The sequence below is a fragment of the Canis aureus genome, chromosome 21 (genome assembly GCF_053574225.1).
Source record: "Canis aureus isolate CA01 chromosome 21, VMU_Caureus_v.1.0, whole genome shotgun sequence".
In the NCBI taxonomy this organism is placed as follows: domain Eukaryota; kingdom Metazoa; phylum Chordata; class Mammalia; order Carnivora; family Canidae; genus Canis; species Canis aureus.
This window is the reverse complement of record NC_135631.1, coordinates 25,894,960-25,921,315: the sequence shown is the minus strand read 5'-3', so window position 1 is coordinate 25,921,315 and position 26,356 is coordinate 25,894,960. Positions and strand designations below refer to the sequence as shown.

Here is a 26,356-nt window from a genome sequence, read left to right as displayed (position 1 = left end):
TATGTTCCAATTTTTGCAGATTATATGTATACAGGCTACTTTTCAACCTTGTGTTTTGGGGGCACCGGGGTGCTTCAGTCGGTTAGGCCTTCAACTCTTGTTTTCAGGTCAGGTCATGATCTCATGGATCCTGAGATCGAGCCCTGGATTGGGCTGTTCAGCAGGAGTCTGCTTGAGATTCTCTCCCTCTGTTCCTCCCAACCCCCTTAAATAAATACTCTTTAAAAAGAAAAAAAAGTATTTTGGAATCTGGTAAAAATAAGGAATAAAGCATGAGATTTTTACTTTTTGCTCTTTATAAAAAAAAAAACAGAAAAATTAGAATTAAAGAAATAGCCTATTTTTATTGGATACTAACTAATGTCTGGCCCCAACTTAGGTAGTTTCTGTAAATTGAATTTACCTGGACATTAAAAGTGAGGCGCTACCATCCCTGTGAACACTTGGTCACAGAAAACCTTTAAGTAACGTGCACAAGATCACACAGCTAGAAAGTCACGGAGCCATGATGAAGCCCAGGTGTCCTGAATCTAGAGCATCCTTTGTTATCTCTATTTACTGCTTTTAGTTTTAAGTCATCTGTGTCCAGGTTCTTTTTTTTTTTTTTTTTTAAAGATTTATTTATTTATTCATTCAGAAAGAGCGAAGAGAGAGGCAGAGACAGGCAGAAGGAGAAGCAGGCTCCATGCAGGAAGCCTGATGTGGGACTCGATCCTGGGTCTCTAGGATCACACCCCGGCCTGCAGGCAGCGCTAAACCACTGCGCCACTGGGGCTGCCCTGTGTCCAGGTTCTTATGTGTAAAACAAGGCAGCGATGATCACCTCGTCAACGTGTCATATGGATAATGTGCATAAAACTGAAAAGCATGTGAGAGACACCCAGACTATTAATTCCTTCCCCTAGTCTTTCTGCCAGTGATAAAAATCTCTAGACAAAAGCACAAAATTCACCAAGTATCTACTATTCAAAAGTACCTTCGAGTACCTTTAAATGACATTTCTTCACAACGAGCACCGGGGGCTGCCTGTGAGTGTGGGATCCCTAAACTGTACCCCTGAAACTAACATCACACTGTATGTCAACTACCTGGAAGTTAAATAAAAACTTTAAAAAATAGTATTTCTTTTTGTGAAGAAGGCCATGCTGGCTTAGCATTTATAAATTTAGAATATTATATGTTGTATTTTCTTAGAGTTGGGGCAAAATTAGCATTTGAACCCTGAGGGTGTTCTTAAGACAAAGCCTTCAAACAACATGGAATTTTATTTGAACTCTCCAAGTCTCTGATTTTTTTTTTAAGATTTTATTTATTTATTCATGAGAGACACAGAGAGAGGCAGAGACCCAAGCAGAGGGAGAAGCAGGCTCCATGCAGGGAGCCCGACGTGGGACTCGATCCCAGGACCCCGGGGTCACACCCTGATCTAAATGCAGGTGCTCAACCACTGAGCCACCCAGGGGTCCCCAAAGCCCCTGAGTCTTATTGTGAATTACACACTTGGAAAATTTTTCACTATCCTCATTTCCACTCTAAGGAAATGTTATCTTTCCCGTCCTCATTTGGCAAAGACTATTGAAATATTTGAAATAATTGTATCACTTATACTGTAATTACAGAATTGCTCCTTTTGCACCTTTCTTAAAATTTGATATTGTTATTGATTGAGGATGCTCCATGGTGAATTCAAAGTGCACTTGAAATCTCATTTTATGAAGATATATAATTATTTGACCTTTCTGCTTCTATCTGACAGCTGGTAGTGCTCCTGATGATGGCGGGTTGAGGTGCATAATCTTATATTTATTTTGCAACTCGTTACATTAATAGCTGTGTCTTTTGTTCTTAGTTGTAATGATTTTCTATGTGCTCACTTTGTATTGAATTTGAGGTTTTTTTTTTTTTTTTTTGACACTGAAATTCCTTTTGTCTATTCTTGACCACATCTCTAATCTCTTTGCAGGTCAGAATGTTCATCTCCCATCCCTTCAAATATACGCATCTCCTCAAAGTCACTCTTCACCAGGAAGAGTAATTAATATAACTTTTCCACTTCTTAGCCCCAGTTTTTGAGTCAGTTATAAAATGCCATTTCTGAGATCCCAGTTAATTCAGTGCTTAGGTCAAACATGTAGGGGATATATAGAACAATCTCTGGAAGACTTTTCCATTTACACAACCTTCTCTGCCATTATTTCTTTTTTTTTTAATAAATTTATTTTTTATTGGTGTTCAATTTGCCAACATATAGAATAACACCCAGTGCTCATCCCATCAAGTGCCCCCCTCAGTGCCTGCCACCCAGTCACCCCCACCCCCTGCCCACCTCCCGTTCCACCACCCCTAGTTCGTTTCCCAGAGTTAGGAGTCTCTCATGTTCTGTCTCCCTCCCTGATATTTCCCACTCATTTCTTCTCCTTTCCCCTTTATTCCCTTTCACTATTATTTATATTCCCCAAATGAATGAGACCATATAATGTTTGTCCTTCTCTGATTGACTTATTTCACTCAGCATAATACCCTCCAGTTCCATCCACGTCGAGGCAAATGGTGGGTTTATTTCTAATTTTACAAAGTCCCGAGTATGTCAACAATGAATTAAATGTTGCAGTTTCTGTGATGCTTCCTGAAATGATAAATTATTTATTTTATGTCCCTGTAAAATAAAACACTTAAGACCCTCGGATGTATAGGTATTTTATAAAAATACAGTCTGTCTCCAGAAAGTATTTATATAGGAATGTACAACCTTCTCTAATAGTTTCAGACCATTTGTTTAGCTTCTCTTTGATAAGTGACAGTCTTTTTGTCCTTAGAAAAAGTCCTCATCCACGTTCTTCCAACAGGTGCATTAGTGCTGGAAGACTGTCAGGTGGATAATGAGAATTCAGCGACTTGAGAAGGCATGTCATATTTCTGAAAATGATGGAAAGTCACTTCCCACCTCTTTCCTAAGGTAGATGTCTTATTTTCCTGCCAATCTCCTGGCGTCACATTAGTCACACATTCTTGATCTGGTCAGATTCATCAAATAAACGATTTTTATCAATTACGTGACAGTTTATATTGTCCAAACTTGTGATGAGCCCTACTGATTTTTCAGCATCTTTTCACGGATGCATCCAATGCCCTCCATCTACCATTGCAATTCAGTGAGAGGTGCTGATGGAAACATCAATGCTTAGAAAAACCCTCTCTCCCTGTGTTGCACCCGGATAGCTGCTGTTCATTCTTTAGATTTTAACCTAGGGATTAGCCCACTCAGGAAACTTCTTTCTCTTTGTATATCCACATCCACCCATGCTCTCAGACTGAGGATAACCGGTCTTCATTTCTGCCTCTGAAGCGCTCTGTGTACACACCTATACACCTATTAAAGCGCTCCATGCAGTGCGATAACATGTCTGTCTCCCAAACTAGATTGCAAACTCAACGAGAAGCTTTAGGTCTATACGAAAAAAAAAAAAAAAGTCATCATTAGAGGTATAAAAAAGGGTGACATATTTCAAGTTATGTTTTATTAGAATGAAGGCCTCTGAGGGTTGCCACACAAAGTGATAAACCAGCAAGTTGTTTAATACATGGTCGAAGGAAGACACTCATTGATTATTTACTGTTTTTCATTTAGTGATTTTCTTAATCTTCTGGTAGAATTTAAGTACTTTTACCTGATACCAATAATTTCATTTCTAAATATGATGTTTCAATCCACATTTAAGAGCTGGTATATTCCAGCTTCACAAATGAATGCTTCACATCTGTCTTCCACAGTTTATTCATGGCCTCTGATTATTCTTTTCGTTATAACATTATGTTCTCATTTTATGAGTGCCATACCTTTTGCTCTTTCTTTGAAATGAACATAGAGACTGGAACTAGAGAATTGTGAGTTCCATGAGAAATGGCATCAATTAAATAAATAGGAAGCTATCTATTCAATTGTATAACCAACAATATTCTGATTTTTCTTTCAGATTTCTTGGAAGGTTTAGGGAAATTGCTAGTGAGACCTAAAAACGTAAGTATATGAATAACTAAAGACAAATTAAATAAGTGGAGAGTTATAAGGGAAATGACAATCATAATCTTCAACTCAGTTATAAATGGCTACTTTAATAAAACTGATAAATATTTAACAAACTTTCTAATTTAATATATTTAATACAAATACTCAATATTGAGTTTACAAAAATAGGTAATATAACTATATGGGAGAGAATGAGAGAAGAGATATAATATGGGAGTGAAAATAAAAGCTAAATTCTAAAACAACTAGTGAATAAAGAGAGATAATGCCTAAAACTTTGAAAAAACAGTAAACTCATGTTTAAGCATCATATCTAGAAATGAAATTGTCAGTATCAGAAAAATGTACCTAAAATTTAACTTAAAAATTTTTTTAAACATGTATCCAGAAGAGGATGTCTAGAGGGTGTGAAATAAGGCACTGGACTGAAGTGAGAAGGACCACACATTTATCGAGAGGCTTTTAAAATATATGGATATTGGGATCCCTGGGTGGCGCAGCGGTTTGGCGCCTGCCTTTGGCCCAGGGCGCGATCCTGGAGACCCGGGATCGAATCCCACGTCAGGCTCCCGGTGCATGGAGCCTGCTTCTCCCTCTGCCTGTGTCTCTGCCTCTCTCTCTCTCTCTCTCTCTCTCTGTGACTATTATAAATAAATAAAAATTAAAAAAAATATATAAAATATATGGATATTAGGTCAATTTGTATTAATTCATAAGTTTTAATGAAAAACAGGCATATTTGTTTATGACTTAAAATATTTTAGAATTTAGTTTAAAACTTTATAGTTTTATAGTGCAAGTAAGCAGAATTGAGAGGTATACTAGACTTATGAATCTAATTTCTTAAATCTAGAGTGTGTATATATCTATTATATTCCATGTAAATGGGAATCTAGAAGAGAAGTAAAAAACCAAAACTTTCCTCTGTGGGCCCTCTTATTTATTAGGGGTCTGTGATGTTGAGTGTATTTTATGTTACCAGAAAAGTATAAGGATATAAATATCTAATCAAATTAAAAAGTAAAAAGAAATTAATAATTCAGAGAAGGACAATGTCATAATCACACACACACACACACACACACACACACACACACACTATACCCTCAGGGGCACCTGGGTGGCTCAGTGGTTGAGCATCTGCCTTCTGCTCAGGCTGTGACCCCAGGGTCCCGGGATCAAGTCCCACATCAGGCTCCCCTTCTTCTTCTTCCCCTTCTCCTCGTTTACCTCTCCCCTCCTCCCTCCTTTGCACCAACACTTCCACCGCACGATGACGCTTCCAGACACTGGAGTACCAGGGACACCAGGCATTTTTTCGGTGTGAGCAGTGGCAGTCTGCTAAATTGCAACGCCGTGACAGCGCTGCTCCCCAGAGAGCTGGTGTGAGACGGTCTATCCACATGCGACACACCTGCCACGCTCCTTAGACTAAGTGAGGATAATCCTTCTTCAGATGACAGCCAGCTGATGAGTATTCCCAGGTCCAAGATGCAACCCAGATTCTAATTAACCTGATTAAGCCTGTTGTACATAACTGCATTTTTCCCCCTCTTCCTTTGATCAAGTTGTCACTATCTATTTGGATATTCATCTTTTTTCCTGTTATTTACTGGTCAAGATGTGCTACATCTTAGAAACAATGCAAGGCCTCTACTTTTCGGTTGCTAGAATCCTCTCTGGTGCCCTCGCTTCCCTCACAGGCCAAAAGCAACAGCATCCATGACAAGTTTGAGATCTAACAGGGGTAATGATGATTTACTAATGTTCAAAATCACTTGTGTGGAACATGTGGAGATACACGGTGTTCAAACAGCCAGGATTAAGAAGAGCACACTCTGGCTGATAAAATAAAAAATAGTCTTTACTCTCATGGGAAGTCTTGGCCATGCTGCGGTGGAATGTTTCATAAAAGGGATAATCCGCATGATAGCAACTCAGAGTCGTGCAGCTTTGAAGATTAGTTGCGGGAACTTAGTAACCACACTCCTATTGATGTCCAGCATGCAGGTCAGTGACAGGTCACTTCAAATATTTCAGTAATGAAGAACAGAATATGACACAAGGATCAGAATTTGACTTTTGCGTTCACAGTGGCTTCACCCTTCGTAGTCACCACATGCCTGTTTTGTTTTCTTGTGTTTTCATAGAGGGAAGATGAACACAGAATTCGATGGATTATTATCCTCTGATCATAAAGCACTATCATAATTAAATCACACACATCCCTTTTTAACTTGAATTTATATGTATATTTAAACAAGTATTCATTTGAATTTATGTATTTAAATATATGTATTTCCATAACTATTTTAAGTAACATAATGGCTATTTGTGAAATTGTACTTGTGCAGGACCAGGCTCATCTTCTCTGTATCATTCCACTTTTGGTGTATGTGCGGCCAAAGCCAGCACAGGTATTGGTGAAATTACTGTGCCTCAAGTTAAAACATTATCAACAACTTGATTCTAGATATTTATGTCTCTTTTTCTTATTCACCTACCCCCACCAAGTGATGTGTCCTTAATTTGTTTGACAGTAGTTTGCTTTCTTTTTTCTTTTTTTTAGTAGTTTGTTTTTTTTTAATGTATTTTTATAACACACATATATTTCTTGGTTTTGCTTTTGAAAAAAATATGTAGTCTCACGCAACCTGCTTTTTTTACATTGCATTATGACATTAAAATTCATTTATATTTTGCATGGAACATTAATTCAGTAATATTCACTGCTGTGTAATACTCTATGAAGAATGTATCACAACTTACTGATAATTTCTCCTGTTAAAAGACACTTGTGCCATTTCCATCTGTATTGCTGTTATGAATAATGATGCTATGGATATTTTTATATAGATCTCATGTGGCAGAAGTACCAAAATGTCTTTGCATATATACTTGGAAGTAAAATAACAAGGTCAGAGGATATTTGCATATTTACATCTAAAAGAATGCCAAATTATTTTCTAAATTGTTGCATCAACTATCAGTTTTTAATAAATCCATATGATCATAAATAGCTTGCAGTGCCTTAAGTTTTCCAATGGAATGGATATAAAATGGTTATTAATATAATTAAACACTCCATATATCCATTGGCCATTTTCTCTTCTACAGATGGCTTGATAATATCTGAGTGCATTATTTGAGTTTTTATGCCATTCTTATTTGTTTGAGGAAGTATATACTTATATCTAGATCTGTAGCTATCTCAGTTCTATGTACCAGGACTATCTTCTCTAATTAGCAGTTTATCTGTATTTTCTTTAAAGCACTTTTGAAAAATGAAAGTTTTAAGTTTATTTTTCAGGTACATGAGCATTTTCTTTTTGTGATTAGATCCTTTTGTATCTTGATTAAGATATCCTTCTTACAAAAATATAATAATACATTCTTTAAAAAATTAATCATTACTTGGTTTTCATCAAGGCCATTACAGCAATTCAACGGGGAAAGCAAATCTCTCCAACCACTAGTGTTGAAATGATGTCATGTTAAAAAATAAATAATAAAAACAAAAGCTTTGACCCCTATGTAATATCTTACATCGTAAGACTTGGTTATTTTGAGATGCATCATAGATGGAAACATAAAAGCTAAAACTATATGGTCTCTAGAAGAAAAGAGGATAATATCATCATAATTTGGGAGTAAGCAAAAATTTCTCAGAACTCATAATGTACTAACTACAGAAGAAATGTGATGTTAAAATAATAATGATTAAATAATGATAAAGACATATAAAGCACAGTGTTTCTAATTTGCTAGTCTGTACTTTTCCAAGTGGCAAACAAAATGGCTAAAGTAATAGTAAATGATAGTAAATAGTCCAAGAGTGGGTAACAATACAACAAGGTTCATCAAGGGAAGTACTGGTCAGATGTATGACCTTGAGTTCTGTCCACTGGGCAGAGCAACTGTGTCCATTATCAGTTCTGCATGGCTGGTGCTGAGTTTGAACAGGTGCACTATCCCAGTGGACGCCACTGCATTTCAGTTTAGAGGAGCCATCAGTGAAATAGGCTCAGGCATTTAGTAGAACTTCCCATGACCCCAGGGCCCCACTGAGCCAGCAGATTTGCTCCAGCCAGTAGAAAGGAGGACGAAGTTGCCCTAACAGGAACAGCTGCTACTTTCTTCACATAAAGCCAAGATGTGAGCTTTGGTGGACCCTTCCATGCTGATAGTCACTAAGTCTGAGTTAAGTCACACCAAAAAGGGATTATCAGGCTGAAGAGTCAGGACACCTCCCGCTTCAGGCATTCATGTCAACAAGAGGACAGCAGCCAGCTAAGAGCTAATTTCCAACAGGGATGTAGCCTGTAGCAGAGTCAGGGAAGTGATAAGTCAAAATCCCAAAGGAGGTCTTGGGGCAGAGGATGACACCCTTTGCTGAGGTTCCACTTGGCAAAATCATCTGTCATAGAAACATGTTGCTCAAAGGCATCATTTGGGTTGCGGGACTCCAAATGTAAATGGCATGTAATAGCTTGTTAAACAGTTTCTGATGAAGACTTTGGTTTGGTCCCCACTCAAAGGATGCTGATTTGAGGGTAGCCAATGAATAAGAGACCAAGTAGAATGCCCCCACGTGACCATACTGTCTCTAAGACCTGAAAGTCCAATGAAGTCTCCTTTTTGGTAATATTGTTGGAGGAAGAGAAAGCAATTTTCCCTGAATGCCAGAGGGACTGAGAGTTGTGACTCTATTCACATAATGCCAAGAGATTTCACCTGGTAAGTGAGCTCCTGAATTTTGTCAGGGTTTATTAAGCATGTCTGCCGATGGATGGAGACTGCAGTAAGGACCTTTGGGCATGAGGGTCCTGACTTGCCAATAAACAGGGCATCATCTGTATGGTGAAAACTTCGCACCACAAAACGTAGACATTCACTCTACATCCTGACCCAGCCACAGGCGGGGAAGGGTGAAGTTTGGATAACCCTGCTGAGTACTGCCAATGCAGATGAGCAGCTTTGCCACGTGAATGCAAATTAGTCTTGGTTCTTGGGTGCCTTTGGGATGGAAAAAAAAAAAGTGTTGGTGATGTCTAAGGCAACACACTGAGGGCATTGGTTCATGCAATCAATTCAGTAACAGTCACAATATCTAGAAAAACCAAGAATACAGGAGCAAGAATGGAATTCAGTTGGTTTCATTGTGGAAAACAGCTCCTGTTGGCTTTACAGTGGACCAGACAGGGTGTGGTACTGCAGTCTTGCATCTCCTACTGCCTGTGAGGCACTAGGTCCTTAATCATGGCTGTGATGTCTCCTTCTCTTCCTCAGTTACGATATGGTCTCCGCCTCAGCAGCTACATGAGGACAAGGAGACAAACTGAGGAGTGACTCCTGTCCCTCACTAGCACTTCTCTACAGGCCACAGTCCCCTGAACAAACAACACCCCCCCTCGACTTTACAGGCACTCGTAGTACAACTGTAAAACCACAGAACTAGTATATGAGCAGTGGAGCCACAAAGAGCACACTGGCCCATTTGCCAATGGGTCATTTTATCGGCCTTATAAATCCAGTCTAGGATAGTTCAAGCTTGTATACTTGTCAATGCTTCCTTTATGGTTTCCCAAAGGTTGTTTTTATTTTGCTTTGTTTTTTTTTTTTTCTTGTTTTGTTTTGTTTTCCCCTGTCTCAGGGAAATCTCTCTCAGAGAGCTAAAGCTTTGCTATCGCAGCCCAGATCCATGGCAAAAAAAATAAACATCCCTGAGACTTTCTACTTCATGTCTGAGTGCCTCTCCAGTTGGCATGGTGGCCTGCAGAGGACGCTCAGCTCTTGCCATTTTTCCTGAACAAGCAGCATGTCCCTCCAGCCCCCTCATCTTCCAAGGAAACAGCCAAAGATATAATAAGTGCCCTGCTTTATGCCCAGAGCAGCTGCAAATAACCCTCCTTCTACTAATGGTACAGGTGTGTGCTTTTGTAAATATGGCCTGAAGGAGGTGGGCAGGTGAGGTTTTCTGCTAGCTAACACAAATCTCTGTACAAACCATTAGAATGGATGGACTTGAGAATGATTGCCAGCCTGGTGAGAAGTCACCCTACCTGTAGGAGTGTTAACAGCAATCAGGGCATCATTTAGACAGTTGTCTTTAACCTACTTTCTGGAACTCAGCCTGCAGATATCTCACCAATGCCTCTTTATAAACCCACCTGTTAACCATACAATTTGGTCAATGTGTTGGCTGCTGATTCCATTGTATGTCCCTAAAACCTCAAAAAACACTTCATCTTTCTTGTTCCAGCAATATATGTCTTGTCAACATCTAATCCTTGCTACCAAACTACCCAGAACTGTGAAGGATTTGAGATTTTACCCTACTTGCAAGATCACAGCTAAGTCTTGCCATGGTTTCCTAGACACTAGAAGAAAACACAAGATTCTCAGGTCAGAGCAATGAGCCAGCATATTAGCATTTGTGCCAATTTTCTAAGCCCCAGTTCCCACAGAATGATGAAGAGAGTCAGGTGATAGCTGCATGGTCAGGATATGTTGGAAGAAAGAAATCTTGAGCTTAGGGAACCTGAATTTTAAATAACGGAGAATAAGGTATTTGCTCTGGAGGGAAACATTTTCTTTGTGATACTGGACAGGAAGCAAACCTACTCTTCGCTGCAGAGGTGGAGCCTAGCTCTATTTTTCAAGGTTTTTCAATATGCCATATTAACACAGTAGTCCAAAACAAAGGCACTCAGGAGGGGTTAAGTGTCTGCCTTTGGTTCAGGCCATGATCCCAGGGTCCTGAGAGTGTGCCACCCATCAGGCTCCCTGCTCAGTGGGGTGTCTACTTCTCCCCCTCCCTCTGCCCCTTCCCCCACTCATGCATGCCCTCTCTCTCTCTCAAATAAATAAATAAAATCTTTAAAAAAATAAAAGAACAAAGGCAGTCAGTTACCTCTGCTCTCAAAACATAGTAAGACGTCTGAGGGAAATTGTCACCTACTTTGATAAACACTTTGACCTTACCTAAAACTTAAACATACACCTCCCCCTATTGCCCAGCAATTCTACTCCTAGGTATTTATCCAAAGGAAATGAAATGAATGTCTATAAAAGGCTTGCACCAGATGGTTAGCGCAACTTCCTTTATTCCTTATTAACCAAAATCTCAACTGAATATCAACAGGACAAAGGATAGACAGACTACTACTCACCAGGGGGTGGACCTTAAAAATATTCTTTGCAGTCACAAAAGCAAGAATGAGTGCATATAATTTCATTTGTATGTACTTCTAGAACGTGCAAAAACTAATCTCTGGTAAGAGAAATAAAGGTTGTGGTTGCTAGGAGGTTTAATCTAGGAACACACCTGAAGGAACTTTCTGGGGTGACATATTTATCTAACTATACATTTAAGAACTATGCCTCCATGCAGTGTGGTGCAAATGATGCCAAATCAAACACAACAAATTGGCTCTGACATTGGAAATGTTTGATTTCCCTGAAACTGATGTTTTTGTACAAAACGCGGAGCATGATTTATAACACCCACCATGTTGTACAGGCTTGTGTCAGACCCTGTTGTCATGCTTTAGAAGTATCAACTAATTCAACTCTCACAGCGTTACTATTACTATCCCCTTTTACAAATAAGGAAGCTGAGGCACAAAGTAGTTAAATTACTCAAGGTCACACAGCTAGTAAGGACATGGTAGATTTGAAACCCCAGAAGCTAACCATTTGCCCCATTACGATTTCCAAAACTGTCTCCTCTTTTTGGGTAAGTGTAGTTGTTGTGCCACGTTTGAAGGATCGATAGACACAAATCAACACAATAATCAGGACCCTGGGTTGCTGTTTGGAAAGATAATTTTATTGCCTTGAATATGGTCTCATATTATCAAGACGAATTACTTGAATTATTTAGACCTGTGCTGCCCAATAACCAATAACCACCAACCTCTCATGGCTATTTAAACTTAGATGAAAAGGCATTTAAATTCAGTTCTTCAGTCGCATGAGATGCTTTTCAAAAGGTTAAAAGCCGTAGGTGCTAGTGGCTACCATATTGGACAAATACAGTACAAGAAGAGGACAGTTCCACTTCACAGAGAGTGCTATTTGGGCAGCACTAAGCTAGACTCATCCTACCCAGAGTGTTTCCCTAGGACAATGACTTGGACACTACCTGGGCATTTGTTAGATGCATAGAACCCAGACCGATTGAAGAAGAATCTATGATTTAACAAGAATTCCAAGTTACTATTTCTGATGTGATATTACATTTGGCACAGCCATCAAGTGTGATTAATGAACATGACATCACTCTGAGTTTGTATTCAACTTCTACTACTGAACTGATTCTAGCCTTATTTTTTTTTCTTGTCAAATAATTGCTTCCTAGGCTCCAATACGCTGCATAGTCTGATATAAATCTGATCATCGAACATGTAGCAAAACTGAATTTTATAGTTTATCCCAAACTGATGACATGTCCATGAAGAATTTATGACTCAACTCTGTGTTGTGGTTCCCTGCTTGAGAATAATAGTCTAATAGTTGGTTTCACATAACTGCTGCTCCCTGACTTCTGCGAAGCACAGGATTCAGATAATGGGAACTGGACAAAAACTTCATTGTACATTTGAGAAAATATGAAGAAATCAAACAAAAGTAATAGAAGGGATGGGATATGACCTCAGACTTTAGAATCCAAATTCATAATCTTACTCTATATACTCCAATGATAAGTACCTATAATGTGATTCATGTCGTAAAAAACTAGAAGCTAGTATCATCATGATCTTTCTTTAGATTGTCCTATTTATATGCGGTTGGTGATGCCAAAGCCATAAGCCAGAAAAAAAAATTTCCAATATTCTTGATTTTCTAAAAAAAAAGGTATTAAATTTAGTCTTTTGTCATTATTAACTATTTCTTCATTTAGTATATGAGAAAGAGCCTTCATATTTAACAATTTGAAAAGTTTTTGTTGTTCCCTGTGAAAGGTGTTGTGTAGATAGAACTGACATTTTATTTTACAGTAAAAGCTCTGCACAAGTTCTCCCAAGAAATGACCTTGAGTTGAACCTACTGCTAGTCACATTTATAGAGACCTTATATATAAGGTTTCATCATGTAAGCTATGACTGGTTGCCATCTATTAGTTTACTTCTCAAAAACTATTTGAAGTTGATACTATTATCCCTAATTTTCAGATAAAGTTTGGATACTAAAAAGAGTAATACAAGCTGGTAGGTGGAATTTTATTATGATTCTTTTATTGTAAAGCCCTTCTCTTCTTCTTGTACTGTATTTTGTATTCTGTGCCCTACTCCCTACCCCACCCCCCATGCCGCCATTTTTCCCTGTGGTGGAAAACAACATTTACGTGTCTTTTATTTTTTATTTTTTTTATTTCCTAGTGAAGTAAAAACATTTCAGAAACTTCACATCACTCAGGGGTATAGGCAGGGCTAAAATGAACATGTCCAAATTCACATCTGTGTGTACCTATAAGTTTGTCTGAAATACTGAGGTCATTTCAGAATTCGATTAAAATAACAATTGTGTTGTCACTTCAACTCAAAATTATCACTTTTAAGAACCTGGTTATTTACAAATGAGTGTCTTCCATTTGTTTAAGTCTCTCTAACCACTCCAAACTGATTTAAGAAGCATTCAAAGATTATTTAGTCTTGCATATTACACAGAGTGATTTACATATTTTTATCTCAAAATTCTCATGCCAATTTAAATGAAGTGGATTTTATAATCGCATTTGATAGATGCCTTTCATGTGCTTCAAAGAATTCAAGGAACCTCCTCAGGTTTATACAACCAGTAAGTCAAAGGCTGTTAGGCTCTGTAACCCACTTAATGACTAAAAGCCAAGCAGAGTCAATTTCAGCGATTTGTGCTTCTACGTGAATAAGAGTATTGCTTTAGTAGAGTATCTGCAATTGACCTTGACTTTTGTCTTACTTTTATAAACTGGAGCCCTATTAGTTCTGACACTTGCTTCTACTTAAGCATCTCAAAGTTGTCATCAGCGCAGTGGTCGGACAACACAGGTTGGAGGGAACCTACAAAATATCATTATTTACTCTTTTGCCAGTTTCGCTACCTATTAATTTTTGTGAAAGAAAAATCAGTATAAGTAGGATATCTGACGACCGTTATCCTAATATCCTGTCCCTAAGCATCCCTTTAACAGCAGAAGGGATATATGTATTTGGATCTGATATTTTATTTACTGAGGCTGATTGCTTAGTCTGTTAACAGATAAATATTGACAGATGTCTCAGGAAGATAATGAGAAAAGGCGTTTCTGAAATTTGTAGCAATTTTATGCTAACTCATAAAACCATTTGGTATTCAGTCTTATGCAGAGATAGAAGTGAAAGCAAGATGTCTCGTTTTTTAATCCACATAATTACTTTCTTTATTTCTATATAATTACTTTCTTTAAAAATTACTGCTTGAGGCAACAAGGGGGATATTCTCTTGAAATCACTAATAAAAACTTTGCAACATTTTAAACAATTCAAAGTGAAGATGCCTCAAATGTCAACCTCAGGCGGATTTTGCAGTAACATTGAAAGTAATGCTTTTTCGTTATAAAACAGTTGAAAAATAAATAAATATGAAAAGATGAATAAAAATGACTATACTTCTACAATTATTACCCAAGGTCAAAAGGTATGTTTTACTGTATTTACTGTTGACTATTTTTCTCTTAAGGTAGATAGGATTTTATTTTTTTTTAAATGGAAATAGTGATCACTCAATATGTGGAACTTACGATCTCTAAGTTTTACATACATCATAAATTAAATATGCACTAAATTCGAATGCTTTTAAAGTTTTCAGTATTTTTCAGTTTTTTTTTTATGGAACATGGATTTTTAATGAATTTCATATTGCAATGAAGACACTCAACACTTAAAAACAATTACATAAATACAATAAAAACACTTGCTTCTACACAACATTTATAAATGTATACTCTCCCCCAAAGAAACTTGTATTTCACAGATTTAAGCAACAAATGATTTACATAGGATTCTTCAAATTCCAAAATATGTACAGAATTTTTGTCTCTCCATATTGATTTAATTGTAATTGAAATAACATCCATATCCCTGAAAAACTTACTACTTACAAATGAGTGTTTTTCTCAATGTCTAGGTTTGAAGACTCCTGGCATTAATATTCCAAATTGCAGTTTCCTATATACAGATAAGAAAATAAATACTGATGTTCCCAAAGGTAGTTCACAGACAAGTTCACAGGCCCTTATTCCCTAAGATTTTAAAAAGGGGTAGCAGTCATTTTATTGTGTACTGATGCTAAGGCAAGAAAGAGGCGAAAACAACTCCAGCGAGCACCTGGAATTGAGTGGCAACGGGCTGGGTAATTTTTCCTGGTGCTGCGTTGCCAGCACAATGCAAACTTGCCGACTTGTAATGTTCATCGCACTTGGGAGCAGCCCAGAGGGGCACACGGAGGTATCTGGGATTCCAGAACTCCACCATCCTGGACAGCAATGCTCCTCCTTGGCCTAGATGTGATCACCAACAGGAATGATAGGACTTGAATGTGAAATTGGGTTTGTCTAAAAACTTTCTTGAAATGAATGGCCTTAACAGTGTCCCGCGTGTACTGCTGATAGACTCAGGCATCCACTCAGAAGATACCTATTGAGCACCTTCTGCGTTTAAGGCTGAGTGCTCATGTCTCAAGATGTAAAGATGAACAAGAAAAATAGACCCTTCCATTGTCATATCTAGAGTGAATGAAATGGGTATGACCAGATGTGCTAGTAGAAGGGAGTCTCTCCTGTGATCCCATCTGCCTGGTTGTTTTGGGCAGAAACCATTAACACAAGACACCTTACCTGGCCCAAACGCTAAGAGGATTGACAGCTCTTTTTTGATCATATGAGTGGTGGCACATGACTCTTCTTAGTGGAGTGGCCATGGTTTTTCCTGTCCATCTCTCTGAGAGAGGTGGAAAAAAAAAAAACTCATATTAGTATCACCTCTGCAATCTCCTTTAGAAGAGTGAGTTTTTCTGAATTTCCTTAAAACCAGCCACTATGCTGGGTTATCTGAAGGCAAAGAAGGCATTTTCCCATAGGAGGATGGCGGAGTAGCCCCGTATTTCAATAAGGGAAATGCAGTCAGAATGTTTCTACTTTGAGAATTTTGGAAGAAATGCTTCCATCTGCAAAGATGCCTGGAGAAGGGAAGGTGTCCCTACTGTGGAACCTGTGACCATTTTGGAGCTCAGAGAGGAGTCATCTGGGAGGAAGTGGAAACAACACTGCTAACAGGGAGAGATGAAACTGATTGTGGAAGTGGATGTTTTAATGAGGGAATTTAGAGAAAGAGCAAACGAGTGTGTGTGTGTGTGTGTGTGTGTGTGTGTTCATCCATAAAATATGACAAAAGTAGTCGTGAGAGCTCAGTGGTTAGAATCATGGAGAGGATCGCGAGCGCTGGTAAAGGCCTTGGAAAATACCCTGGAAAGAGAGCCCCCCAAGCAAGAAAGAATGCAGGCAGCCTTACAAATGGCTGGCACACATCCATCCATCACCATGGCCATTTAACTTGATGCTCATTGGAAGAATAGAAGTATACTTTCCTTTTATCAAAATTACTATAATGATAATGAAGGAACCGTAGTAAGCAAAACAAAGAGAATAATCCACATATTGTGATGCCGACAATTTTTATGTCTCCATACTTCTTTTCCATGTGTTCTTTTGGCAAAGCCATTTGGTGGCCAGGTTTTTATTTTGTTTCTTGGGGTTTACAGAGTAGATCTTCCTGGATGTTTAGTCCATTCATAATCCTTACCTCAGTCAACAGATCAATACCATGTGACATAGTCTTAGCTCGCTCCCTCTGCCTCGATATTCTCTTTCCCGGACACACAGGCCAGCATCCAGGGGTGGTTTCCCTCCTTCCCCTGGACTGCTGTTGTCAGGATCCTTTGCTGGCTCCCCTACTCCTCCCTAACATCTTAAGTTATAGTGACACAGAGCTTGGTGTTTGGTACCTTGTCCAGCTTTACTGACTGCCCCGTTCACATGCTTCACTATCCCATGTTAAAATACCATCCATGGGCTAACAACCTCTTACGTATGTAGATCTTAGCTCCCTCCTGAGCTTCAGAGTCATGGATCAGCCTGCCTACCTGATTTTTCTACTGAGATGTCAACCAGGCATTTCAAATTTAATGCATTTAAAATTTAACTCCTGATCTACTCCCCTTCCAAACTCGTCTGCTCTCCACCTTTCCCATCCATCCGATGGCAACTCGAACTTCCATTCACTCCTGTCATCGTTCCCTTGCCTCTCACATCTAAGGTCTGGAAAACTCCTGTTGGCCCTTCCTTCAAATCCATTCTGACTCTTTCTGTCACTAGCTTCTTTGTGAGTTTCCTGGATTTCACCATTACCATCCACTCCCTCACACACAGCACCCAGAGTGACTCTTTAAACATGTAGGTTGTCGTCATTCCACTCCTCACAACACTGCAGTGGCTCCTCGTTTCAAAGTGAAAGTCATGATGATCACAGCCAGACAGCTCCATTTCATCTGCATCCTATTGTCCCTCTCTTCTCTTCTTCTACTCTCTTCTATGGCTTCCTAAACATTTTTAAGATTAATATTATTATTATTATTTTTACCTTGAAGCTGAACACCAGCAACACTGGCCACTTTCATGCTCTTGAACATGATGTGTCCTATTTGAGTTATTCTGTGCTGGTTGTGGCTCTAGCTTTAACAATTTATAGTTCTCAGATAGTTTCAGGATGAACGCTGGCCCTAAGACATGCATAGACTTCAAGTCTGTATTCAAGTACTACCTGATTAAGGAGATCTTTTCGACTTTCCACCATCGTGCTCTCTCTGTCCCCAGTCAACACACACACACACACAGACATGCACATGCACACACTTTTAAAGAAATTATTTTAATTTCAGTTAGTTAACATACAGTCTTATGTCAATATTTATTATTTATTTATTTATTTATTTATTTATTTATTTATTTATTTCCAGTTAGTTAACATACAGTCTCATGTTAGTTCTTTTAATCTTTATTTATTTATTTTTTTAAATTTCAGTTAGTTGACATACAATCTCATGTTAGTTTTTTATTTTTATTTTTATTTATTTATTTATTTTTTTACTCGTGTTAGTTTTAGGTGTACAACGTAGTGATTCAGCAATCCCGTACATCATTCAGCGCTCATCGCGACAAAGACACTAACACTTTTTCAGATATGTTATTTGCAAATATCTTCTTCCATCCCATAGGTTGCCTTTTAGTTTTGTGGGTTGTTTCCCTCATTGTGGAGAAGTTTTCACTTTGATGTAATCCCAATAGTATATTTTTGCTTTTGTTTTCTCTCTCTCAGGCGACATATCTAGAAAAAATTCACTACAGCCCATGTCAAAGATGTTACTGGGTGTGTTCTTTTCTAGGGATTTTATGGTTTCAAGTCTCACATGTAGGTCCCCAATCCACTTCAATTCATTTTTGTTTATAAGGAAGTGATCCAGTTTCTTTTTTCTTTTCTTTTTTTTTTTTTTTTTTTTGCATGTCACCATCCGGTTTTCCCAACACCATTTGTTGAAGAGACTGTTCTTTTCCCATTGGATATTTTTTCCTGCTTTGTCAAAGGTGAATTGACTATATAGTTGTGGCTTTATTTCTGGGTTTTCTGTTCCATTGATCTGCCCATTTTTGTGCCAGTACCACACTGTCTAAATCACTACAGCTTTGTAATATTACTTAAAGTCCAGAATTATGATGCCTCCAGCTGTGCTTTCCTTTTTCAAGATTGCTTTAACTCTTCAGGGTCCTTTGCGATTCCATATAAATATTAGAATTGTTTGTTCTAGCTCTGCAAAAAACGCTGGTAGTAATTTGATGGGGGTTGCATTAAATGTGTAGAAGGTTTGGGTAATATAAGACATTTTAACAATATTTGTTCTTCCAATGGAATGTCTTTCCATTTCTTTGTGTTGACTTCAATTCCTTTCATCAGCATTTTCTAGTTTTCAGAATACAGGTCTTTCACCTCTTTGGTTACACTCATTCCTCTTATTTTTGAAGCAATTGTAAATGATATAGATTTAAAAATTTTCTCTTTCTGCTGCTTCACTATTGGTATACAGAAATGCAACAGATTTCTATATGTTGACTTTGCATCCTGTAACTTTATGAAATTTGTTTATCAGTTCCAGCAGTCTTTTGGTAGAATCTTTCATCATGTCTTGTCATTTGGAGATAATGAATATTTTACTTCTTCCTCACAGATCTGGATGAAATCTATTTCTTTTTGTTGTATGACTGCTGTGGCTAGGATTTCCACTAAATAAAAATAGTGAAAGTGGACTTCACTATCTTATTTCTGATCTTAGAAGAAAAACTCCATTTTTTCCCCAACGAAGATGATGTTAGCTGTGGGTTTTTCATATACAGCTTTTATGATGCTGTGATATATTCCCTTTAAACCTACTTTGTTGAGGATTTTTTATCATGAATGAATGTATTACTTGTCAAATGCTTTTTCTGTGTCTATTAGAATGATCATATGGTTCTTATCCTTTCTCTTATTGATGTGATGTATCACATTCATTGATTTGTGAATATTGAACCACTCTTGCAACTAAGGAAAAAAAATCCCACTTGATCATGGTGAATGATTTTTTTTTTAATGTGCTATTGAATTCAGTTTGCTAGTACTTTATTGAGGATTTTTGCATCTATGTTCATCAGGGATATTGGCCTATAGTTCTATGTTTTAGTGGTGTCTTTATTCAGTTTTGATATCACAGTAATGCTGGCTTCATAGAATGAATTTGGAAGTTTTCCTTCCTTTTATTTATTTTTTTTAAATAATTTGAGAAGAACAGGTATTAACTCTTCTTTAAATGTTTGGTAGAGTTTACCTGTGAGGCCATCTAATCCTAGACTTTTGTTTTTGGGAGTTGACTACTGATTTAATTTTTTTTCCTGATTATTGGTCTGTTCAAATCTTCTAGTTCTTCTCCTTTCTTCTAGTTTCTTCTCCTATATAAGTTTTAGTAGCTTATATATTTTTAGGAATTTATCCATTTCTTTTAGGTTGTCCCTTTTGTTGGCATATAGGTTTTCATAATATTCTCTTATAATTGTTTCTGTTTCTTTTTTTTTTAAGATTTTGTTTATTTATTCATGAGAGACCCAGAGAGAGAAGCAGAGACACAGCCAGAGGGAGAAGCAGGCTCCCTGCAGGGGGCCCGATGAGGACTTGATCCCAGGACCCTGAGATCACACCCTGATTGGAAGGCAGACACTCAACCAGTGAGCCACCCAGGTGTCCGTTAATTGTTTCTATTTCTATGGTGTTGATTGTTACTTCCCCTCTCTCATTTGTTATTTTATTTGAGTCCTTTCTCATTTTTTCCTGATAAGTCTGACTAGATATTTATCAATGTTACTGATTTTTTCAAAGAACCAGCTCCCAGTTTCATTGATCTGTCCTATTGTTTGGGGGATTTTTGTTTGTTTGTTTGTTTCTATATCATTTATTTCTACTCTAATCTTTATCATTTCCTTCCTTCTGTTGGTTTTAGGTTTTGTTTGTTGTTCTTTTTCTAGCTCCGTTAGGTGTAAGGTTAGGTTGTTTATTTGATATTTTCTTGCTTCTTGAGGTAGATCCGTATTGCTATAAACCTCCCTCCTAGAGCCACTTTTGCTACATCTCAATGGTTTCAGTTGCTGTGTTTTTATTTTCATTTGTTTCCACATACTTTTTTATTATTTCTTCTTTGATTTTTTTGGTGGACCCATTCATTGTTTATTAGTATGTTATTTAACCTCCAGGTACTTGTGGTGTTCCCAGATTTTTCTATGTGGTTGACTTCTAGTTTCATAGCATTGACACACATACTCTTGACTCTATTTTTCCTATAGTGGTTTTCCCATATCAATATATAATATAATTTATTTATTATGTTTACTATTTATTATTAGCTTCTGCTCTCTATGTTCTAGTATGATAATTATTTTCTCTCACTTTATTCAGTAATATATGGTGGGGCCCTAGAATATTGTCTGGCATAGAGATGTTCAGAAATGTTTGTTGCACACATGAATGTGGCATGTAATGGTTTTCTTAGGGTCCAGGATCTTATTACAGAACATACTTTGATATTTTCTTTTCCCAATGTCAAACTCATCCATGGAATATGCAAAACATTTTTTGTTTCTGTTTATATCTAGAAAAAGAAGGAAGGGTATATGATGAAGGACAGTGACAAAAGAGGGTCATATGGCTTTTATACGGGTTTAGGCTGGGATAAAAGGATGGTTTGTGGGGGGCGCACGGATGGCTCAGTGGTTGAGCATCTGCCTTTGGCTGAGGGCATGATCCCAGTCCCGGAATCGAGTCCCACATCAGGCTCCCTGCATGGAGCCTTCTTCTCCCTCTGCCTGTGTCTCTGCCTCTCTCTGTGTGTCTCTCATGAATAAATAAATAAAATCTTTAAAAAGAAAAGAATGGTTTGGGCATTCACTACTTCCATAAAAATAATTTCTTTCTTTTGAAAGAAAAAAGTGTTCTTTTAAAAAATTATTATTATTCAAGTCTTCTGTGTGGCAGCCCTTGCCCTTGGCTTATCAAAACCATATCAATATATAATATATATATTATATATTATATAATTTATTTATAAATATAATTTATTATTATTTATTATTTATTTTATTTTATTATTTATTATTTGTTATTTTTGACTTTTTATCTTTAACAGCTTGGAAGTTAATTGTGTGAATTGAACTTTGCTTTACAAAAAAAAAATTAGAAGTGCCATCCAGTTTCCGTGTAACAATCAACATCTTTACTTATATCTTAATTCAGTACCTGACTCTTAATTCAGTACCTGACTCTTTGTCAGGGCTCCCAAGAGTTTAACCTCGTCCATTGCTCTTTCTCTCAAATTGAAAATAAGATAATAACAATGATCTCAGACCCAGGGTGATTTGAAGTACCTTAAAATTATTTAGAATGGACATAGAGGAAAAATAAATTCAGAACTGTGATGCAGTCTGTGTGTTCTTTAGCTGAGCTCCCTTTGCCTGCAGGGTACTGTTCAAAAAAGTCACTTGATATGTTGGTATGTTGAGATTCATAGCTGATGGTTTTGGGTTTCTGTTCTCACTTGATATGTGAGTAATAAGCTTAAGTTTACCAATTGATGAGTGACTTAATAGAAAAAGAACAAGTGTAAACTTAACAAAATCAAGAAGCTACCCACCGAGAAAAGAAGCACTTTCCTTTTCATGTCTAATTTGGGTTCTATATTTAAAAAAATGAGTGAGAATCTTTTCTCACTGCTCTCAGCTCAAGGAGGAAAGAAATGCCAAGTGGCAACAATTCTCCTTAATTTTTTCCTTTCTTTACATTGAATGGGTGAAAATTACCCAATTTGTATGCCTATTAGAAGTTGCTTGAGTGATTCCAAGAGAAGTGAGCTATATTTCTCTTTCCCTGCACTGCTGCACAGTATTTCAAGGCAGTATAGACGGATCAAGTGAAGATCTTTGACAGAAATACTTACACTGCTAAGAGTTTATAGAGGTAGCTTTAAACTGCTTAAAAGTGAGTATATGGAATGAATTTTGACTAACTGGAGTTATTTGGCTAAATGTCACAACATAGGGAAAGATAATAACTTCTTTGTCTAACCCATCATTTTACAGACAAGAAAACTGATTTACAGATAGCGCAATATATATGAAGTAATGAGTATAAGACTTTGTAATTACATGATATCAAATGAGGTAGTGTAGCACAGTAAAGGAACATGAACTTTGGGAGTAGAGTGAGAAAGTGTTATATCATCATTCTCCAATTTATTCACTGTGTGGCATTGAATAAATTACTGAAAATCTCTGAGTCTAATCAAACAATTAAAGTATTAATTCCTATTTCTTGTGATATGCCAGATTACTACAAAACATTAACAAAAATAATAATTAAATAATTACATATTCCAGGTACTCTCATAAGCATTTTACATGTATGAATGTCCCAACAACTCTGACTATCATGTTATTATTATTCCCATTTTATTAAAAATTACCTAGTCATAGGGATCCCTGGGTGGCGCAGTGGTTTGGCGCCTGCCTTTGGCCCAGGGCGCGATCCTGGAGACCCGGGATCGAATCCCACATCGGGCTCCCGGTGAATGGAGCCTGCTTCTCCCTCTGCCTGTGTCTCTGCCTCTCTCTCTCTCTCTCTGTGACTATCATAAATAAATAAAAATTTAAAAAAAATTACCTAGTCATGAAATGAAATGACCCTGTAAAGCATTGAGTATAGTCTTGATAAATACTGTATAAGAAGTTTAAATTACCATTTCATCATCACTATCTTTATTTTTATTGTCCTAATTATTATTCATATCTTACTAATATTATTTTAATTATCGTATAGTAGGCATTTTCTTCCATTTATGCACTCTCACCCATATCTGACCCTGAGCCCGAGAGCAGAATATTGTACATTTGGAGAGAAATTCTCCATTTACAAGGAGTTTTTTTTTAAGATTATTTATTCATAAGAGACACAGAGAGAGAGAGGCAGAGACACAGGCAGAGGGAGAAGCAGGCTCCATCCAGGGAGCCGGATGTGGGACTCCATCCTGGGACTCCAGGACCATGCCCTGGCACGAAGGCAGTCATTAAACCTCTGAGCCATCCAGGGATCCTCAAATTCTCCATTTACATCCAAGTTTCCACTATAATATGCACAATACCTACAAATGACCTTGGTTTAAAATTAGTCATCTCTTTATGATTTTTTTTTTCTTTATGATTTTTTTAACCATAGGGCTTATTCTAGAAGATAAGGTGTGACTCAAAATGTCTCCTGATCCTTGATTTCATACACACACACGTTTTCCTTTCATTTCAAGTTATCGTTGTTTCTTACGGGGTAGGTCAAATCCATGACGCCACACAGAGGGACGGCTAATGCAGATTTGTTCTAGTTCTCTTGAACGTAGGGCTGTGTTGAATGCTATGTGTTAGAAATATTTGTATAGGTCTCTTCTTCCCAGCCAACCATGTATAATTGATCAAAGATCAAGATCTTATGGTAGAGAAGAGGAAAAAAATACATTATCTAGCCATTCTTATTCATTAATTTGGGAGACAATAAAAAAGAGTACATAGAAAAGCCTTAGCTTTCATTCTGACTCTTCCTATAAATATGGAGACATGTATGCTTGTCATTATCTAGGGCCCTTAAAAGTAGGCAGACTGATCAGTACAAAAAAGCATTGATGAAATGCTATTTAACTTCCAAGTGACACATCTGAGCTGTGAAAAAACTATATTTCATTCTTGATTTTAAATCTCCTATTGTTAGTCTCATATTTCAATTATACCTCGTTTTCCTAAAAAGATACATTTGGCTTATAAGCTCACAAGCTAACAGCTGTTGGATACAGCATTTTAATTAAAACCTTTGCCTCAATACATTTTATAAGGCAAGCAGAGAGAATGTTTGAGAAAAGTTTATCTGATTTTATTTAAGGAAAGGGATATTGTAATAACTTTGGACAGTGTGAAATCCTGGTAGAGACTAAGGTGATTTGACCAAAATAATCCTAATTATGGGATTAAAAAATCAAGGAAAATCTAAAGAAGCAACAAAGCTACATTCTGATAATTTATACTTAAATTATAGTAAAATCATATTAACTACACTGTGATTTGCATCTATAAAAGAGAAGATATCAAAATGGAAAAGAGAACTAAAAGAGTAAACCCACCCATAGAAAAGTTTTTCTGTGCCTTGATGGATGTGATCTTCTTGGTTCTAAATTAATGTTAAAGTAAGAGGGAAAATAGCATACAGAGGAATGAGCCTAGATTGTGGCTCCGACATTTTACAACTCTGTTAGGTTGGATTCTAAATCTCAGCATACATTTACTGGAGTCTCTATACAAAACAAACTATAGACATATTGATGCTGCTTTATCACTTTTGTTATAATCATAATCATTATAATGATAATTATTATCATAATCCTCCTCCTCCTCCACTGAATCTTCCTTGTATGTTTCTTTTGTTCCCAAGCCAATGACATTGTTTTTCCCTTCCCTGTTCAAGGCTCTCGGACAGTATTACAGGTAACTTCTCAATGTAGAAGGGATGCAAAAAAAGTCAAAACATTTCAAATAGTGTTTACAATGTTAAGATTAATCTCACACATACACACACACCTCACATATGTGAGAGTCAAAATAGAAAGGAAAGACCCGAATCACATGGTGAATAACTTTTGTTCACACATGTGTTTAAATACAGAAGATTAAACTATAGAAATGTGTTGAGTAAGAAACTCCAAACATAAAGTAGTACATTTATCATTTTATCTATAGAAATTTCAAACCTACTGTATGGTCTTACCAGTCAGAGAAACGACTGCCCTAGGTAATTTTATAACTAGAAGGAAACATGAAGCGTGAATATTATAGAACACTCAAAATATTCTTTTTCTTCATATGCAGAGTAGTTTTGTGGGAAAATTCATAGAATTTTATTTTTATGATATATACATTTATATCATCTCACATAAATTACATGTGAGAGGGACACCTGGGTGGCTCAGTCCGTTAAGCATCTGCCTTTGGCTCAGGTCACGATCCTGGGATCCCGCATGGGGCTTTCTGCTCAGCGGGGAGTCTGATTCTTCCTCTTCCTCTGACCTCCACTATGCTCTCTCACTCTCACTCTCAAATAAATAAATAGAATCTTTTACAAAAAATTACGTGTGAGAAACTAATAAAAGTGAGACCCAAGAAAAGTTACCAACCAAAGAACCCTCTTTGAAACAGTTACTAGAATATTTACTAAAGCAGAAGAAATGCAAAGCAGGAAAGGGAAGTGAAAAATTAGAAGATGATGAAAAGAACAAAGAGAAACCGTATTGAAAATGTAACAGAAGGGAATGGTCAGACCGTACTGAAAACTATTTCACCAGGAAAGACTTTACATCTAAACTACAACAGGACAGGACAGAGCCCAACATTAGTTCAATGTTTGGATTGTGTAACACGTGGCTTACATATGTGTTTAATGACATGGTAGATGCTCAAAGTGCATTAAAGTATTTTGGTAACATAGAGATGTTTCAGTTTAATCTAAGAAAACAGTAACTGATCTGGTTGACTGGTTCTTTGAACAATTTTGTAAGACCCTGGCCCTTGTTGTGAGAGCAGGTCCTCACTCCAATGCCATTTATATTCCTCTGTTGTCTGAAAGAAAGAAGAAATTCTGGATAAACCTAACA

At 37.2% G+C, this 26,356-nt stretch overlaps 1 long non-coding RNA gene across 1 annotated transcript in view; it reads left to right on the top strand.

The window, feature by feature from the left end:
• LOC144293441 (uncharacterized) overlaps positions 1–4,692 on the top strand; it is a 33,078-nt gene extending 28,386 nt beyond the window's left edge. Inside the window, exons 2-4 of the long non-coding RNA XR_013360676.1 lie at positions 2,847–2,956; positions 3,975–4,018; positions 4,416–4,692. This is a non-coding gene — a long non-coding RNA (uncharacterized LOC144293441). The remainder of the gene's footprint in view (positions 1–2,846; positions 2,957–3,974; positions 4,019–4,415) is intronic.
• Positions 4,693–26,356: the final 21,664 nt, after the last annotated feature.